Source organism: Anomaloglossus baeobatrachus, unplaced genomic scaffold (genome assembly GCF_048569485.1).
Source record: "Anomaloglossus baeobatrachus isolate aAnoBae1 unplaced genomic scaffold, aAnoBae1.hap1 Scaffold_489, whole genome shotgun sequence".
Classification (NCBI taxonomy): Eukaryota; Metazoa; Chordata; class Amphibia; order Anura; family Aromobatidae; genus Anomaloglossus; species Anomaloglossus baeobatrachus.
In genome coordinates, this window is record NW_027444239.1 from 6,135 (window position 1) to 26,007 (window position 19,873).

Below are 19,873 nucleotides of genomic sequence, written 5' to 3' on the forward strand. Positions count from 1 at the left end.
TGAACACATTTTTCTCCAAAACTATAACAGATGCAAGCTTGTCCTGTTTGGTGGAGATGATATTTAATAAAATAAGTAGAAATCCACTAAAAGTTTTGTTTGGTTATCTTGCAATCCCGAGATAATCGTCTCCATGCTCCAAATCCATTTTAAAGCCATTTTTAAGGCATTTCGCGCATACATGAAATGAACACATTTTTCTCCAAAACTATAACAGATGCAAGCTTGTCCTGTTTGGTGGAGATGATATTTAATAAAATAAGTAGAAATCCACTAAAAGTTTTGTTTGGTTATCTTGCAATCCCGAGATAATCGTCTCCATGCTCCAAATCCATTTTAAAGCCATTTTTAAGGCATTTCGCGCATACATGAAATGAACACATTTTTCTCCAAAACTATAACAGATGCAAGCTTGTCCTGTTTGGTGGAGATGATATTTAATAAAATAAGTAGAAATCCACTAAAAGTTTTGTTTGGTTATCTTGCAATCCCGAGATAATCGTCTCCATGCTCCAAATCCATTTTAAAGCCATTTTTAAGGCATTTCGCGCATACATGAAATGAACACATTTTTCTCCAAAACTATAACAGATGCAAGCTTGTCCTGTTTGGTGGAGATGATATTTAATAAAATAAGTAGAAATCCACTAAAAGTTTTGTTTGGTTATCTTGCAATCCCGAGATAATCGTCTCCATGCTCCAAATCCATTTTAAAGCCATTTTTAAGGCATTTCGCGCATACATGAAATGAACACATTTTTCTCCAAAACTATAACAGATGCAAGCTTGTCCTGTTTGGTGGAGATGATATTTAATAAAATAAGTAGAAATCCACTAAAAGTTTTGTTTGGTTATCTTGCAATCCCGAGATAATCGTCTCCATGCTCCAAATCCATTTTAAAGCCATTTTTAAGGCATTTCGCGCATACATGAAATGAACACATTTTTCTCCAAAACTATAACAGATGCAAGCTTGTCCTGTTTGGTGGAGATGATATTTAATAAAATAAGTAGAAATCCACTAAAAGTTTTGTTTGGTTATCTTGCAATCCCGAGATAATCGTCTCCATGCTCCAAATCCATTTTAAAGCCATTTTTAAGGCATTTCGCGCATACATGAAATGAACACATTTTTCTCCAAAACTATAACAGATGCAAGCTTGTCCTGTTTGGTGGAGATGATATTTAATAAAATAAGTAGAAATCCACTAAAAGTTTTGTTTGGTTATCTTGCAATCCCGAGATAATCGTCTCCATGCTCCAAATCCATTTTAAAGCCATTTTTAAGGCATTTCGCGCATACATGAAATGAACACATTTTTCTCCAAAACTATAACAGATGCAAGCTTGTCCTGTTTGGTGGAGATGATATTTAATAAAATAAGTAGAAATCCACTAAAAGTTTTGTTTGGTTATCTTGCAATCCCGAGATAATCGTCTCCATGCTCCAAATCCATTTTAAAGCCATTTTTAAGGCATTTCGCGCATACATGAAATGAACACATTTTTCTCCAAAACTATAACAGATGCAAGCTTGTCCTGTTTGGTGGAGATGATATTTAATAAAATAAGTAGAAATCCACTAAAAGTTTTGTTTGGTTATCTTGCAATCCCGAGATAATCGTCTCCATGCTCCAAATCCATTTTAAAGCCATTTTTAAGGCATTTCGCGCATACATGAAATGAACACATTTTTCTCCAAAACTATAACAGATGCAAGCTTGTCCTGTTTGGTGGAGATGATATTTAATAAAATAAGTAGAAATCCACTAAAAGTTTTGTTTGGTTATCTTGCAATCCCGAGATAATCGTCTCCATGCTCCAAATCCATTTTAAAGCCATTTTTAAGGCATTTCGCGCATACATGAAATGAACACATTTTTCTCCAAAACTATAACAGATGCAAGCTTGTCCTGTTTGGTGGAGATGATATTTAATAAAATAAGTAGAAATCCACTAAAAGTTTTGTTTGGTTATCTTGCAATCCCGAGATAATCGTCTCCATGCTCCAAATCCATTTTAAAGCCATTTTTAAGGCATTTCGCGCATACATGAAATGAACACATTTTTCTCCAAAACTATAACAGATGCAAGCTTGTCCTGTTTGGTGGAGATGATATTTAATAAAATAAGTAGAAATCCACTAAAAGTTTTGTTTGGTTATCTTGCAATCCCGAGATAATCGTCTCCATGCTCCAAATCCATTTTAAAGCCATTTTTAAGGCATTTCGCGCATACATGAAATGAACACATTTTTCTCCAAAACTATAACAGATGCAAGCTTGTCCTGTTTGGTGGAGATGATATTTAATAAAATAAGTAGAAATCCACTAAAAGTTTTGTTTGGTTATCTTGCAATCCCGAGATAATCGTCTCCATGCTCCAAATCCATTTTAAAGCCATTTTTAAGGCATTTCGCGCATACATGAAATGAACACATTTTTCTCCAAAACTATAACAGATGCAAGCTTGTCCTGTTTGGTGGAGATGATATTTAATAAAATAAGTAGAAATCCACTAAAAGTTTTGTTTGGTTATCTTGCAATCCCGAGATAATCGTCTCCATGCTCCAAATCCATTTTAAAGCCATTTTTAAGGCATTTCGCGCATACATGAAATGAACACATTTTTCTCCAAAACTATAACAGATGCAAGCTTGTCCTGTTTGGTGGAGATGATATTTAATAAAATAAGTAGAAATCCACTAAAAGTTTTGTTTGGTTATCTTGCAATCCCGAGATAATCGTCTCCATGCTCCAAATCCATTTTAAAGCCATTTTTAAGGCATTTCGCGCATACATGAAATGAACACATTTTTCTCCAAAACTATAACAGATGCAAGCTTGTCCTGTTTGGTGGAGATGATATTTAATAAAATAAGTAGAAATCCACTAAAAGTTTTGTTTGGTTATCTTGCAATCCCGAGATAATCGTCTCCATGCTCCAAATCCATTTTAAAGCCATTTTTAAGGCATTTCGCGCATACATGAAATGAACACATTTTTCTCCAAAACTATAACAGATGCAAGCTTGTCCTGTTTGGTGGAGATGATATTTAATAAAATAAGTAGAAATCCACTAAAAGTTTTGTTTGGTTATCTTGCAATCCCGAGATAATCGTCTCCATGCTCCAAATCCATTTTAAAGCCATTTTTAAGGCATTTCGCGCATACATGAAATGAACACATTTTTCTCCAAAACTATAACAGATGCAAGCTTGTCCTGTTTGGTGGAGATGATATTTAATAAAATAAGTAGAAATCCACTAAAAGTTTTGTTTGGTTATCTTGCAATCCCGAGATAATCGTCTCCATGCTCCAAATCCATTTTAAAGCCATTTTTAAGGCATTTCGCGCATACATGAAATGAACACATTTTTCTCCAAAACTATAACAGATGCAAGCTTGTCCTGTTTGGTGGAGATGATATTTAATAAAATAAGTAGAAATCCACTAAAAGTTTTGTTTGGTTATCTTGCAATCCCGAGATAATCGTCTCCATGCTCCAAATCCATTTTAAAGCCATTTTTAAGGCATTTCGCGCATACATGAAATGAACACATTTTTCTCCAAAACTATAACAGATGCAAGCTTGTCCTGTTTGGTGGAGATGATATTTAATAAAATAAGTAGAAATCCACTAAAAGTTTTGTTTGGTTATCTTGCAATCCCGAGATAATCGTCTCCATGCTCCAAATCCATTTTAAAGCCATTTTTAAGGCATTTCGCGCATACATGAAATGAACACATTTTTCTCCAAAACTATAACAGATGCAAGCTTGTCCTGTTTGGTGGAGATGATATTTAATAAAATAAGTAGAAATCCACTAAAAGTTTTGTTTGGTTATCTTGCAATCCCGAGATAATCGTCTCCATGCTCCAAATCCATTTTAAAGCCATTTTTAAGGCATTTCGCGCATACATGAAATGAACACATTTTTCTCCAAAACTATAACAGATGCAAGCTTGTCCTGTTTGGTGGAGATGATATTTAATAAAATAAGTAGAAATCCACTAAAAGTTTTGTTTGGTTATCTTGCAATCCCGAGATAATCGTCTCCATGCTCCAAATCCATTTTAAAGCCATTTTTAAGGCATTTCGCGCATACATGAAATGAACACATTTTTCTCCAAAACTATAACAGATGCAAGCTTGTCCTGTTTGGTGGAGATGATATTTAATAAAATAAGTAGAAATCCACTAAAAGTTTTGTTTGGTTATCTTGCAATCCCGAGATAATCGTCTCCATGCTCCAAATCCATTTTAAAGCCATTTTTAAGGCATTTCGCGCATACATGAAATGAACACATTTTTCTCCAAAACTATAACAGATGCAAGCTTGTCCTGTTTGGTGGAGATGATATTTAATAAAATAAGTAGAAATCCACTAAAAGTTTTGTTTGGTTATCTTGCAATCCCGAGATAATCGTCTCCATGCTCCAAATCCATTTTAAAGCCATTTTTAAGGCATTTCGCGCATACATGAAATGAACACATTTTTCTCCAAAACTATAACAGATGCAAGCTTGTCCTCGTTTGGTGGAGATGATATTTAATAAAATAAGTAGAAATCCACTAAAAGTTTTGTTTGGTTATCTTGCAATCCCGAGATAATCGTCTCCATGCTCCAAATCCATTTTAAAGCCATTTTTAAGGCATTTCGCGCATACATGAAATGAACACATTTTTCTCCAAAACTATAACAGATGCAAGCTTGTCCTGTTTGGTGGAGATGATATTTAATAAAATAAGTAGAAATCCACTAAAAGTTTTGTTTGGTTATCTTGCAATCCCGAGATAATCGTCTCCATGCTCCAAATCCATTTTAAAGCCATTTTTAAGGCATTTCGCGCATACATGAAATGAACACATTTTTCTCCAAAACTATAACAGATGCAAGCTTGTCCTGTTTGGTGGAGATGATATTTAATAAAATAAGTAGAAATCCACTAAAAGTTTTGTTTGGTTATCTTGCAATCCCGAGATAATCGTCTCCATGCTCCAAATCCATTTTAAAGCCATTTTTAAGGCATTTCGCGCATACATGAAATGAACACATTTTTCTCCAAAACTATAACAGATGCAAGCTTGTCCTGTTTGGTGGAGATGATATTTAATAAAATAAGTAGAAATCCACTAAAAGTTTTGTTTGGTTATCTTGCAATCCCGAGATAATCGTCTCCATGCTCCAAATCCATTTTAAAGCCATTTTTAAGGCATTTCGCGCATACATGAAATGAACACATTTTTCTCCAAAACTATAACAGATGCAAGCTTGTCCTGTTTGGTGGAGATGATATTTAATAAAATAAGTAGAAATCCACTAAAAGTTTTGTTTGGTTATCTTGCAATCCCGAGATAATCGTCTCCATGCTCCAAATCCATTTTAAAGCCATTTTTAAGGCATTTCGCGCATACATGAAATGAACACATTTTTCTCCAAAACTATAACAGATGCAAGCTTGTCCTGTTTGGTGGAGATGATATTTAATAAAATAAGTAGAAATCCACTAAAAGTTTTGTTTGGTTATCTTGCAATCCCGAGATAATCGTCTCCATGCTCCAAATCCATTTTAAAGCCATTTTTAAGGCATTTCGCGCATACATGAAATGAACACATTTTTCTCCAAAACTATAACAGATGCAAGCTTGTCCTGTTTGGTGGAGATGATATTTAATAAAATAAGTAGAAATCCACTAAAAGTTTTGTTTGGTTATCTTGCAATCCCGAGATAATCGTCTCCATGCTCCAAATCCATTTTAAAGCCATTTTTAAGGCATTTCGCGCATACATGAAATGAACACATTTTTCTCCAAAACTATAACAGATGCAAGCTTGTCCTGTTTGGTGGAGATGATATTTAATAAAATAAGTAGAAATCCACTAAAAGTTTTGTTTGGTTATCTTGCAATCCCGAGATAATCGTCTCCATGCTCCAAATCCATTTTAAAGCCATTTTTAAGGCATTTCGCGCATACATGAAATGAACACATTTTTCTCCAAAACTATAACAGATGCAAGCTTGTCCTGTTTGGTGGAGATGATATTTAATAAAATAAGTAGAAATCCACTAAAAGTTTTGTTTGGTTATCTTGCAATCCCGAGATAATCGTCTCCATGCTCCAAATCCATTTTAAAGCCATTTTTAAGGCATTTCGCGCATACATGAAATGAACACATTTTTCTCCAAAACTATAACAGATGCAAGCTTGTCCTGTTTGGTGGAGATGATATTTAATAAAATAAGTAGAAATCCACTAAAAGTTTTGTTTGGTTATCTTGCAATCCCGAGATAATCGTCTCCATGCTCCAAATCCATTTTAAAGCCATTTTTAAGGCATTTCGCGCATACATGAAATGAACACATTTTTCTCCAAAACTATAACAGATGCAAGCTTGTCCTGTTTGGTGGAGATGATATTTAATAAAATAAGTAGAAATCCACTAAAAGTTTTGTTTGGTTATCTTGCAATCCCGAGATAATCGTCTCCATGCTCCAAATCCATTTTAAAGCCATTTTTAAGGCATTTCGCGCATACATGAAATGAACACATTTTTCTCCAAAACTATAACAGATGCAAGCTTGTCCTGTTTGGTGGAGATGATATTTAATAAAATAAGTAGAAATCCACTAAAAGTTTTGTTTGGTTATCTTGCAATCCCGAGATAATCGTCTCCATGCTCCAAATCCATTTTAAAGCCATTTTTAAGGCATTTCGCGCATACATGAAATGAACACATTTTTCTCCAAAACTATAACAGATGCAAGCTTGTCCTGTTTGGTGGAGATGATATTTAATAAAATAAGTAGAAATCCACTAAAAGTTTTGTTTGGTTATCTTGCAATCCCGAGATAATCGTCTCCATGCTCCAAATCCATTTTAAAGCCATTTTTAAGGCATTTCGCGCATACATGAAATGAACACATTTTTCTCCAAAACTATAACAGATGCAAGCTTGTCCTGTTTGGTGGAGATGATATTTAATAAAATAAGTAGAAATCCACTAAAAGTTTTGTTTGGTTATCTTGCAATCCCGAGATAATCGTCTCCATGCTCCAAATCCATTTTAAAGCCATTTTTAAGGCATTTCGCGCATACATGAAATGAACACATTTTTCTCCAAAACTATAACAGATGCAAGCTTGTCCTGTTTGGTGGAGATGATATTTAATAAAATAAGTAGAAATCCACTAAAAGTTTTGTTTGGTTATCTTGCAATCCCGAGATAATCGTCTCCATGCTCCAAATCCATTTTAAAGCCATTTTTAAGGCATTTCGCGCATACATGAAATGAACACATTTTTCTCCAAAACTATAACAGATGCAAGCTTGTCCTGTTTGGTGGAGATGATATTTAATAAAATAAGTAGAAATCCACTAAAAGTTTTGTTTGGTTATCTTGCAATCCCGAGATAATCGTCTCCATGCTCCAAATCCATTTTAAAGCCATTTTTAAGGCATTTCGCGCATACATGAAATGAACACATTTTTCTCCAAAACTATAACAGATGCAAGCTTGTCCTGTTTGGTGGAGATGATATTTAATAAAATAAGTAGAAATCCACTAAAAGTTTTGTTTGGTTATCTTGCAATCCCGAGATAATCGTCTCCATGCTCCAAATCCATTTTAAAGCCATTTTTAAGGCATTTCGCGCATACATGAAATGAACACATTTTTCTCCAAAACTATAACAGATGCAAGCTTGTCCTGTTTGGTGGAGATGATATTTAATAAAATAAGTAGAAATCCACTAAAAGTTTTGTTTGGTTATCTTGCAATCCCGAGATAATCGTCTCCATGCTCCAAATCCATTTTAAAGCCATTTTTAAGGCATTTCGCGCATACATGAAATGAACACATTTTTCTCCAAAACTATAACAGATGCAAGCTTGTCCTGTTTGGTGGAGATGATATTTAATAAAATAAGTAGAAATCCACTAAAAGTTTTGTTTGGTTATCTTGCAATCCCGAGATAATCGTCTCCATGCTCCAAATCCATTTTAAAGCCATTTTTAAGGCATTTCGCGCATACATGAAATGAACACATTTTTCTCCAAAACTATAACAGATGCAAGCTTGTCCTGTTTGGTGGAGATGATATTTAATAAAATAAGTAGAAATCCACTAAAAGTTTTGTTTGGTTATCTTGCAATCCCGAGATAATCGTCTCCATGCTCCAAATCCATTTTAAAGCCATTTTTAAGGCATTTCGCGCATACATGAAATGAACACATTTTTCTCCAAAACTATAACAGATGCAAGCTTGTCCTGTTTGGTGGAGATGATATTTAATAAAATAAGTAGAAATCCACTAAAAGTTTTGTTTGGTTATCTTGCAATCCCGAGATAATCGTCTCCATGCTCCAAATCCATTTTAAAGCCATTTTTAAGGCATTTCGCGCATACATGAAATGAACACATTTTTCTCCAAAACTATAACAGATGCAAGCTTGTCCTGTTTGGTGGAGATGATATTTAATAAAATAAGTAGAAATCCACTAAAAGTTTTGTTTGGTTATCTTGCAATCCCGAGATAATCGTCTCCATGCTCCAAATCCATTTTAAAGCCATTTTTAAGGCATTTCGCGCATACATGAAATGAACACATTTTTCTCCAAAACTATAACAGATGCAAGCTTGTCCTGTTTGGTGGAGATGATATTTAATAAAATAAGTAGAAATCCACTAAAAGTTTTGTTTGGTTATCTTGCAATCCCGAGATAATCGTCTCCATGCTCCAAATCCATTTTAAAGCCATTTTTAAGGCATTTCGCGCATACATGAAATGAACACATTTTTCTCCAAAACTATAACAGATGCAAGCTTGTCCTGTTTGGTGGAGATGATATTTAATAAAATAAGTAGAAATCCACTAAAAGTTTTGTTTGGTTATCTTGCAATCCCGAGATAATCGTCTCCATGCTCCAAATCCATTTTAAAGCCATTTTTAAGGCATTTCGCGCATACATGAAATGAACACATTTTTCTCCAAAACTATAACAGATGCAAGCTTGTCCTGTTTGGTGGAGATGATATTTAATAAAATAAGTAGAAATCCACTAAAAGTTTTGTTTGGTTATCTTGCAATCCCGAGATAATCGTCTCCATGCTCCAAATCCATTTTAAATAAAGCCATTTTTAAGGCATTTCGCGCATACATGAAATGAACACATTTTTCTCCAAAACTATAACAGATGCAAGCTTGTCCTGTTTGGTGGAGATGATATTTAATAAAATAAGTAGAAATCCACTAAAAGTTTTGTTTGGTTATCTTGCAATCCCGAGATAATCGTCTCCATGCTCCAAATCCATTTTAAAGCCATTTTTAAGGCATTTCGCGCATACATGAAATGAACACATTTTTCTCCAAAACTATAACAGATGCAAGCTTGTCCTGTTTGGTGGAGATGATATTTAATAAAATAAGTAGAAATCCACTAAAAGTTTTGTTTGGTTATCTTGCAATCCCGAGATAATCGTCTCCATGCTCCAATCCATTTTAAAGCCATTTTTAAGGCATTTCGCGCATACATGAAATGAACACATTTTTCTCCAAAACTATAACAGATGCAAGCTTGTCCTGTTTGGTGGAGATGATATTTAATAAAATAAGTAGAAATCCACTAAAAGTTTTGTTTGGTTATCTTGCAATCCCGAGATAATCGTCTCCATGCTCCAAATCCATTTTAAAGCCATTTTAAGGCATTTCGCGCATACATGAAATGAACACATTTTTCTCCAAAACTATAACAGATGCAAGCTTGTCCTGTTTGGTGGAGATGATATTTAATAAAATAAGTAGAAATCCACTAAAAGTTTTGTTTGGTTATCTTGCAATCCAGAGATAATCGTCTCCATGCTCCAAATCCATTTTAAAGCCATTTTTAAGGCATTTCGCGCATACATGAAATGAACACATTTTTCTCCAAAACTATAACAGATGCAAGCTTGTCCTGTTTGGTGGAGATGATATTTAATAAAATAAGTAGAAATCCACTAAAAGTTTTTGTTTGGTTATCTTGCAATCCCGAGATAATCGTCTCCATGCTCCAAATCCATTTTAAAGCCATTTTTAAGGCATTTCGCGCATACATGAAATGAACACATTTTTCTCCAAAACTATAACAGATGCAAGCTTGTCCTGTTTGGTGGAGATGATATTTAATAAAATAAGTAGAAATCCACTAAAAGTTTTGTTTGGTTATCTTGCAATCCCGAGATAATCGTCTCCATGCTCCAAATCCATTTTAAAGCCATTTTTAAGGCATTTCGCGCATACATGAAATGAACACATTTTTCTCCAAAACTATAACAGATGCAAGCTTGTCCTGTTTGGTGGAGATGATATTTAATAAAATAAGTAGAAATCCACTAAAAGTTTTGTTTGGTTATCTTGCAATCCCGAGATAATCGTCTCCATGCTCCAAATCCATTTTAAAGCCATTTTTAAGGCATTTCGCGCATACATGAAATGAACACATTTTTCTCCAAAACTATAACAGATGCAAGCTTGTCCTGTTTGGTGGAGATGATATTTAATAAAATAAGTAGAAATCCACTAAAAGTTTTGTTTGGTTATCTTGCAATCCCGAGATAATCGTCTCCATGCTCCAAATCCATTTTAAAGCCATTTTTAAGGCATTTCGCGCATACATGAAATGAACACATTTTTCTCCAAAACTATAACAGATGCAAGCTTGTCCTGTTTGGTGGAGATGATATTTAATAAAATAAGTAGAAATCCACTAAAAGTTTTGTTTGGTTATCTTGCAATCCCGAGATAATCGTCTCCATGCTCCAAATCCATTTTAAAGCCATTTTTAAGGCATTTCGCGCATACATGAAATGAACACATTTTTCTCCAAAACTATAACAGATGCAAGCTTGTCCTGTTTGGTGGAGATGATATTTAATAAAATAAGTAGAAATCCACTAAAAGTTTTGTTTGGTTATCTTGCAATCCCGAGATAATCGTCTCCATGCTCCAAATCCATTTTAAAGCCATTTTTAAGGCATTTCGCGCATACATGAAATGAACACATTTTTCTCCAAAACTATAACAGATGCAAGCTTGTCCTGTTTGGTGGAGATGATATTTAATAAAATAAGTAGAAATCCACTAAAAGTTTTGTTTGGTTATCTTGCAATCCCGAGATAATCGTCTCCATGCTCCAAATCCATTTTAAAGCCATTTTTAAGGCATTTCGCGCATACATGAAATGAACACATTTTTCTCCAAAACTATAACAGATGCAAGCTTGTCCTGTTTGGTGGAGATGATATTTAATAAAATAAGTAGAAATCCACTAAAAGTTTTGTTTGGTTATCTTGCAATCCCGAGATAATCGTCTCCATGCTCCAAATCCATTTTAAAGCCATTTTTAAGGCATTTCGCGCATACATGAAATGAACACATTTTTCTCCAAAACTATAACAGATGCAAGCTTGTCCTGTTTGGTGGAGATGATATTTAATAAAATAAGTAGAAATCCACTAAAAGTTTTGTTTGGTTATCTTGCAATCCCGAGATAATCGTCTCCATGCTCCAAATCCATTTTAAAGCCATTTTTAAGGCATTTCGCGCATACATGAAATGAACACATTTTTCTCCAAAACTATAACAGATGCAAGCTTGTCCTGTTTGGTGGAGATGATATTTAATAAAATAAGTAGAAATCCACTAAAAGTTTTGTTTGGTTATCTTGCAATCCCGAGATAATCGTCTCCATGCTCCAAATCCATTTTAAAGCCATTTTTAAGGCATTTCGCGCATACATGAAATGAACACATTTTTCTCCAAAACTATAACAGATGCAAGCTTGTCCTGTTTGGTGGAGATGATATTTAATAAAATAAGTAGAAATCCACTAAAAGTTTTGTTTGGTTATCTTGCAATCCCGAGATAATCGTCTCCATGCTCCAAATCCATTTTAAAGCCATTTTTAAGGCATTTCGCGCATACATGAAATGAACACATTTTTCTCCAAAACTATAACAGATGCAAGCTTGTCCTGTTTGGTGGAGATGATATTTAATAAAATAAGTAGAAATCCACTAAAAGTTTTGTTTGGTTATCTTGCAATCCCGAGATAATCGTCTCCATGCTCCAAATCCATTTTAAAGCCATTTTTAAGGCATTTCGCGCATACATGAAATGAACACATTTTTCTCCAAAACTATAACAGATGCAAGCTTGTCCTGTTTGGTGGAGATGATATTTAATAAAATAAGTAGAAATCCACTAAAAGTTTTGTTTGGTTATCTTGCAATCCCGAGATAATCGTCTCCATGCTCCAAATCCATTTTAAAGCCATTTTTAAGGCATTTCGCGCATACATGAAATGAACACATTTTTCTCCAAAACTATAACAGATGCAAGCTTGTCCTGTTTGGTGGAGATGATATTTAATAAAATAAGTAGAAATCCACTAAAAGTTTTGTTTGGTTATCTTGCAATCCCGAGATAATCGTCTCCATGCTCCAAATCCATTTTAAAGCCATTTTTAAGGCATTTCGCGCATACATGAAATGAACACATTTTTCTCCAAAACTATAACAGATGCAAGCTTGTCCTGTTTGGTGGAGATGATATTTAATAAAATAAGTAGAAATCCACTAAAAGTTTTGTTTGGTTATCTTGCAATCCCGAGATAATCGTCTCCATGCTCCAAATCCATTTTAAAGCCATTTTTAAGGCATTTCGCGCATACATGAAATGAACACATTTTTCTCCAAAACTATAACAGATGCAAGCTTGTCCTGTTTGGTGGAGATGATATTTAATAAAATAAGTAGAAATCCACTAAAAGTTTTGTTTGGTTATCTTGCAATCCCGAGATAATCGTCTCCATGCTCCAAATCCATTTTAAAGCCATTTTTAAGGCATTTCGCGCATACATGAAATGAACACATTTTTCTCCAAAACTATAACAGATGCAAGCTTGTCCTGTTTGGTGGAGATGATATTTAATAAAATAAGTAGAAATCCACTAAAAGTTTTGTTTGGTTATCTTGCAATCCCGAGATAATCGTCTCCATGCTCCAAATCCATTTTAAAGCCATTTTTAAGGCATTTCGCGCATACATGAAATGAACACATTTTTCTCCAAAACTATAACAGATGCAAGCTTGTCCTGTTTGGTGGAGATGATATTTAATAAAATAAGTAGAAATCCACTAAAAGTTTTGTTTGGTTATCTTGCAATCCCGAGATAATCGTCTCCATGCTCCAAATCCATTTTAAAGCCATTTTTAAGGCATTTCGCGCATACATGAAATGAACACATTTTTCTCCAAAACTATAACAGATGCAAGCTTGTCCTGTTTGGTGGAGATGATATTTAATAAAATAAGTAGAAATCCACTAAAAGTTTTGTTTGGTTATCTTGCAATCCCGAGATAATCGTCTCCATGCTCCAAATCCATTTTAAAGCCATTTTTAAGGCATTTCGCGCATACATGAAATGAACACATTTTTCTCCAAAACTATAACAGATGCAAGCTTGTCCTGTTTGGTGGAGATGATATTTAATAAAATAAGTAGAAATCCACTAAAAGTTTTGTTTGGTTATCTTGCAATCCCGAGATAATCGTCTCCATGCTCCAAATCCATTTTAAAGCCATTTTTAAGGCATTTCGCGCATACATGAAATGAACACATTTTTCTCCAAAACTATAACAGATGCAAGCTTGTCCTGTTTGGTGGAGATGATATTTAATAAAATAAGTAGAAATCCACTAAAAGTTTTGTTTGGTTATCTTGCAATCCCGAGATAATCGTCTCCATGCTCCAAATCCATTTTAAAGCCATTTTTAAGGCATTTCGCGCATACATGAAATGAACACATTTTTCTCCAAAACTATAACAGATGCAAGCTTGTCCTGTTTGGTGGAGATGATATTTAATAAAATAAGTAGAAATCCACTAAAAGTTTTGTTTGGTTATCTTGCAATCCCGAGATAATCGTCTCCATGCTCCAAATCCATTTTAAAGCCATTTTTAAGGCATTTCGCGCATACATGAAATGAACACATTTTTCTCCAAAACTATAACAGATGCAAGCTTGTCCTGTTTGGTGGAGATGATATTTAATAAAATAAGTAGAAATCCACTAAAAGTTTTGTTTGGTTATCTTGCAATCCCGAGATAATCGTCTCCATGCTCCAAATCCATTTTAAAGCCATTTTTAAGGCATTTCGCGCATACATGAAATGAACACATTTTTCTCCAAAACTATAACAGATGCAAGCTTGTCCTGTTTGGTGGAGATGATATTTAATAAAATAAGTAGAAATCCACTAAACGTTTTGTTTGGTTATCTTGCAATCCCGAGATAATCGTCTCCATGCTCCAAATCCATTTTAAAGCCATTTTTAAGGCATTTCGCGCATACATGAAATGAACACATTTTTCTCCAAAACTATAACAGATGCAAGCTTGTCCTGTTTGGTGGAGATGATATTTAATAAAATAAGTAGAAATCCACTAAAAGTTTTGTTTGGTTATCTTGCAATCCCGAGATAATCGTCTCCATGCTCCAAATCCATTTTAAAGCCATTTTTAAGGCATTTCGCGCATACATGAAATGAACACATTTTTCTCCAAAACTATAACAGATGCAAGCTTGTCCTGTTTGGTGGAGATGATATTTAATAAAATAAGTAGAAATCCACTAAAAGTTTTGTTTGGTTATCTTGCAATCCCGAGATAATCGTCTCCATGCTCCAAATCCATTTTAAAGCCATTTTTAAGGCATTTCGCGCATACATGAAATGAACACATTTTTCTCCAAAACTATGACAGATGCAAGCTTGTCCTGTTTGGTGGAGATGATATTTAATAAAATAAGTAGAAATCCACTAAAAGTTTTGTTTGGTTATCTTGCAATCCCGAGATAATCGTCTCCATGCTCCAAATCCATTTTAAAGCCATTTTTAAGGCATTTCGCGCATACATGAAATGAACACATTTTTCTCCAAAACTATAACAGATGCAAGCTTGTCCTGTTTGGTGGAGATGATATTTAATAAAATAAGTAGAAATCCACTAAAAGTTTTGTTTGGTTATATTGCAATCCCGAGATAATCGTCTCCATGCTCCAAATCCATTTTAAAGCCATTTTTAAGGCATTTCGCGCATACATGAAATGAACACATTTTTCTCCAAAACTATAACAGATGCAAGCTTGTCCTGTTTGGTGGAGATGATATTTAATAAAATAAGTAGAAATCCACTAAAAGTTTTGTTTGGTTATCTTGCAATCCCGAGATAATCGTCTCCATGCTCCAAATCCATTTTAAAGCCATTTTTAAGGCATTTCGCGCATACATGAAATGAACACATTTTTCTCCAAAACTATAACAGATGCAAGCTTGTCCTGTTTGGTGGAGATGATATTTAATAAAATAAGTAGAAATCCACTAAAAGTTTTGTTTGGTTATCTTGCAATCCCGAGATAATCGTCTCCATGCTCCAAATCCATTTTAAAGCCATTTTTAAGGCATTTCGCGCATACATGAAATGAACACATTTTTCTCCAAAACTATAACAGATGCAAGCTTGTCCTGTTTGGTGGAGATGATATTTAATAAAATAAGTAGAAATCCACTAAAAGTTTTGTTTGGTTATCTTGCAATCCCGAGATAATCGTCTCCATGCTCCAAATCCATTTTAAAGCCATTTTTAAGGCATTTCGCGCATACATGAAATGAACACATTTTTCTCCAAAACTATAACAGATGCAAGCTTGTCCTGTTTGGTGGAGATGATATTTAATAAAATAAGTAGAAATCCACTAAAAGTTTTGTTTGGTTATCTTGCAATCCCGAGATAATCGTCTCCATGCTCCAAATCCATTTTAAAGCCATTTTTAAGGCATTTCGCGCATACATGAAATGAACACATTTTTCTCCAAAACTATAACAGATGCAAGCTTGTCCTGTTTGGTGGAGATGATATTTAATAAAATAAGTAGAAATCCACTAAACGTTTTGTTTGGTTATCTTGCAATCCCGAGATAATCGTCTCCATGCTCCAAATCCATTTTAAAGCCATTTTTAAGGCATTTCGCGCATACATGAAATGAACACATTTTTCTCCAAAACTATAACAGATGCAAGCTTGTCCTGTTTGGTGGAGATGATATTTAATAAAATAAGTAGAAATCCACTAAAAGTTTTGTTTGGTTATCTTGCAATCCCGAGATAATCGTCTCCATGCTCCAAATCCATTTTAAAGCCATTTTTAAGGCATTTCGCGCATACATGAAATGAACACATTTTTCTCCAAAACTATAACAGATGCAAGCTTGTCCTGTTTGGTGGAGATGATATTTAATAAAATAAGTAGAAATCCACTAAAAGTTTTGTTTGGTTATCTTGCAATCCCGAGATAATCGTCTCCATGCTCCAAATCCATTTTAAAGCCATTTTTAAGGCATTTCGCGCATACATGAAATGAACACATTTTTCTCCAAAACTATAACAGATGCAAGCTTGTCCTGTTTGGTGGAGATGATATTTAACCCCTTCAGCCCCCAGCCTGTTTTCACCTTAAAGACCCGGCCATTTTTTGCAATTTTGACCAGTGTCACTTTGACAGGTTATAACTCTGGAACACTTCAACGGATCCTGGCGATTCTGAGATTGTTTTTTCGTGACATATTGTGCTTCATGTCAGTAGTAAATTTAGGCCGATATGTTTTGCGTTAATTTGTGAAAATTTCGGAAATTTGGCGAAAATTTTGAAAATTTCGCAATTTTCAAAATTTGAAATTTTATGCCCATAAATCTGAGAGATAGGTCACACAAAATAGTTACTAAATAACATTTCCCACTTGTCTGCTTTACACCAGCGCAATTTTTGAAAAAAAAAAAAATTCCGTTAGGAAGTTAGAAGGGTTCAAAGTTCATCAGCAATTTCTCATTTTTCCAACAAAATTTACATAAAAAAAATTTTTAGGTACCACATCACATTTGGAGTGATTTGAGAAACCTAGGCGACAGAAAATACCCAAAAGTGACCCCATTCTAAAATCTGCACCCCTCACTCTGCTCAAAACCACATCCAAGAAGTTTATTAACCCTTTAGGAGCTTCACAGCAACCAAAGCAATGTAGACGAAAAAATGAAAATTTTACTTTTTTAACACAAAAATGTTACTTTAGCCATAAAAATTAGTATTTTCACAAGGGTATCAGGAAAAATGCATCATAAAATGTATTGTGCATTTTCTCCTGAGTACGCAGATACCTCATATGTGGTGGAAATCAAATGTTTGGGCACACGGCAGGACTCGGAAGGCAAGGAGCACCATTTGAATTTTTGAACGCAAAATTAGCTGCACTCATTAGCGGACGCCATGTCGGGTTTGAAGACTCCCTGAGGTGCCTAAACAATGTAGCTCCCCCACAAGTGACCCCATTTTGGAAACGACCCCTCAAATATTTTTTCTAGATGTTTGATGTGCACTTTGAACCCCTAAGGGCTTCACAGAAGTTTATAACGTTGAGCCGTGAAAAGAAAAAAAATTTTTTTTACCACAAAACTGTTGCTTCAACCAGGTAGCTTTTTTTATCACAACGGTATCAGGAAAAAATGCACCATAAAATGTATTGTGCATTTTCTCCTGAGTACGCAGATACGCCATATGTGGTGGAAATCAAATGTTTGGGCACACGGCAGGACTCGGAAGGCAAGGAGCGCCATTTGAATTTTTGAGTGCAAAATTAGCTGCACTCATTAGCGGACGCCATGTCGGGTTTGAAGACTCCCTGAGGTGCCTAAACAATGGACCTCCCCCACAAGTGACCCCATTTTGGAAACTAGACCCCTCAAATATTTTTTCTAGATGTTTGATGTGCACTTTGATCCCCTGGGGGCTTCACAGAAGTTTATAACGTTGAGCCGTGAAAAGAAAAAAAATTTTTTTTACCACAAAACTGTTGCTTCAACCAGGTAGCTTTTTTTATCACAACGGTATCAGGAAAAAATGCACCATAAAATGTATTGTGCATTTTCTCCTGAGTACGCAGATACCCCATATGTGGTGGAAATCAAATGTTTGGGCACACAGCAGGACTCGGCAGGCAAGGAGCGCCATTTCACAGCAAAATTGGTTGGAATTATTAGCGGACGCCATGTTGCATTTGGAGACCCCCCTGAAGTGCCTAAACAATGGAGCTCCCCCACATGTGATCCCATTTTGGAAACTAGACCCCTCATGGAATTTATCTAGCTATTTAGTGAGCACTTTGAACCCCTGGAGGCTTCACAAACGTTTGTAATGTTCAGCCGTGAAAATATTTTATTATTTTTTTTACCACAAAATTGTTTTTTCAAACAGGTAGCTTTTTTTTCACAAGGGTATCAGGAAAAAATGCACCATAAAATGTATTGTGCAATTTCTCCTGAGTACACAGGTACCTCATATGTGGTGGAAATCAATTGTTTGGGCATACGGCGGGGCTCAGAAGAGAAGGAGCGCCATTTCACAGTAAAATTGGTTGGAATTATTAGCAGACGCCATGTTGCATTTGGAGACCCCCTGAGGTGCCTAAACAATGGAGCTCCCCCACATGTGATCCCATTTTGGAAACTAGACCCCCCCCCCATACAAAAAAATTAGTTTGGCGAAATAAAAAATACAGACATCAGTAAAAAAAAAAAAAAATGAATAAAAAAAAAAAAAATATGAGCGCCTGCCACTAAGACCAGTGCCAAACGTGAGAGCAATGCACGAGTCTCGCATCGCATCATCCACTCCAGTCTGGAAGCGAGCAACTGCGCTGGATAATGCGATGCGAGAGGGCGGGGCGGCAGATGAGAAAGGGCGCAGCGGATGGAAGATGAGAAAGTGCGCAGCGGATGGAGGAGCGGCAGAGGATGGGAAAGGGCGCAGCGGATGGAAGATGGAAAATGGCGCAGCGGATGGAGGAGCGGCAGAGGATGGGAAAGGGCGCAACGGATGGATGATGGGAAATGGCGCAGCGGGTGGAGGAGCGGCAGAGGATGGGGGGGGGGGAGGTGAGATGGGGATACCTACCTTACAGGATGGATCTAGGCAGCAGGATCACAGCAGACAGAAGAGGCAGCAGATGAAGGAGGCAACAGATTGAGGAGGGTGAGAGGGGGCAGTAGATGAAGAGGATGGGAGAGAGCAGGCAGCAGATCGGGGAGGGGGGCAGAGTCTGATGGGAGAGAGAGATGGCTCATGGAGGAGGGGGGGCCCCAGAACATGGAGGGGGGAGGGGGGGAGGGTGGCTTGCAGCACATGTGGGGGGGGGAGGGTGGCTTGCAGCACATGTGGGGGGGGAGGGTGGCTTGCAGCACATGTGGGGGGAGGGTGGCTTGCAGCACTGCAAGCCACCCTCCCCCCCCACATGTGCTGCAAGCCACCCTCCCCCCCCCACATGTGCTGCAAGCCACCCTCCCCCCCACATGTGGAGCACTGCAAGCCACCCTCCCCCCCACATGTGGAGCACTGCAAGCCACCCTCCCCCCCACATGTGGAGCACTGCAAGCCATCCTCCCCCCACATGTGGAGCACTGCAAGCCACCCTCCCCCCACATGTGGAGCACTGCAAGCCACCCTCCCCCCACATGTGGAGCACTGCAAGCCACCCTCCCCCCACATGTGCTGCAAGCCACCCTCCCCCCCCACATGTGCTGCAAGCCACCCTCCCCCCCACATGTGGAGCACTGCAAGCCACCCTCCCCCCACATGTGGAGCACTGCAAGCCACCCTCCCCCCCACATGTGGAGCACTGCAAGCCACCCTCCCCCCACATGTGGATCGGAGCGGCGGCTGGGACAGCGGTGGATCGGAGCGGCGGCCGGGACAGCGGTGGATCGGAGCGGCGGCCGGGACAG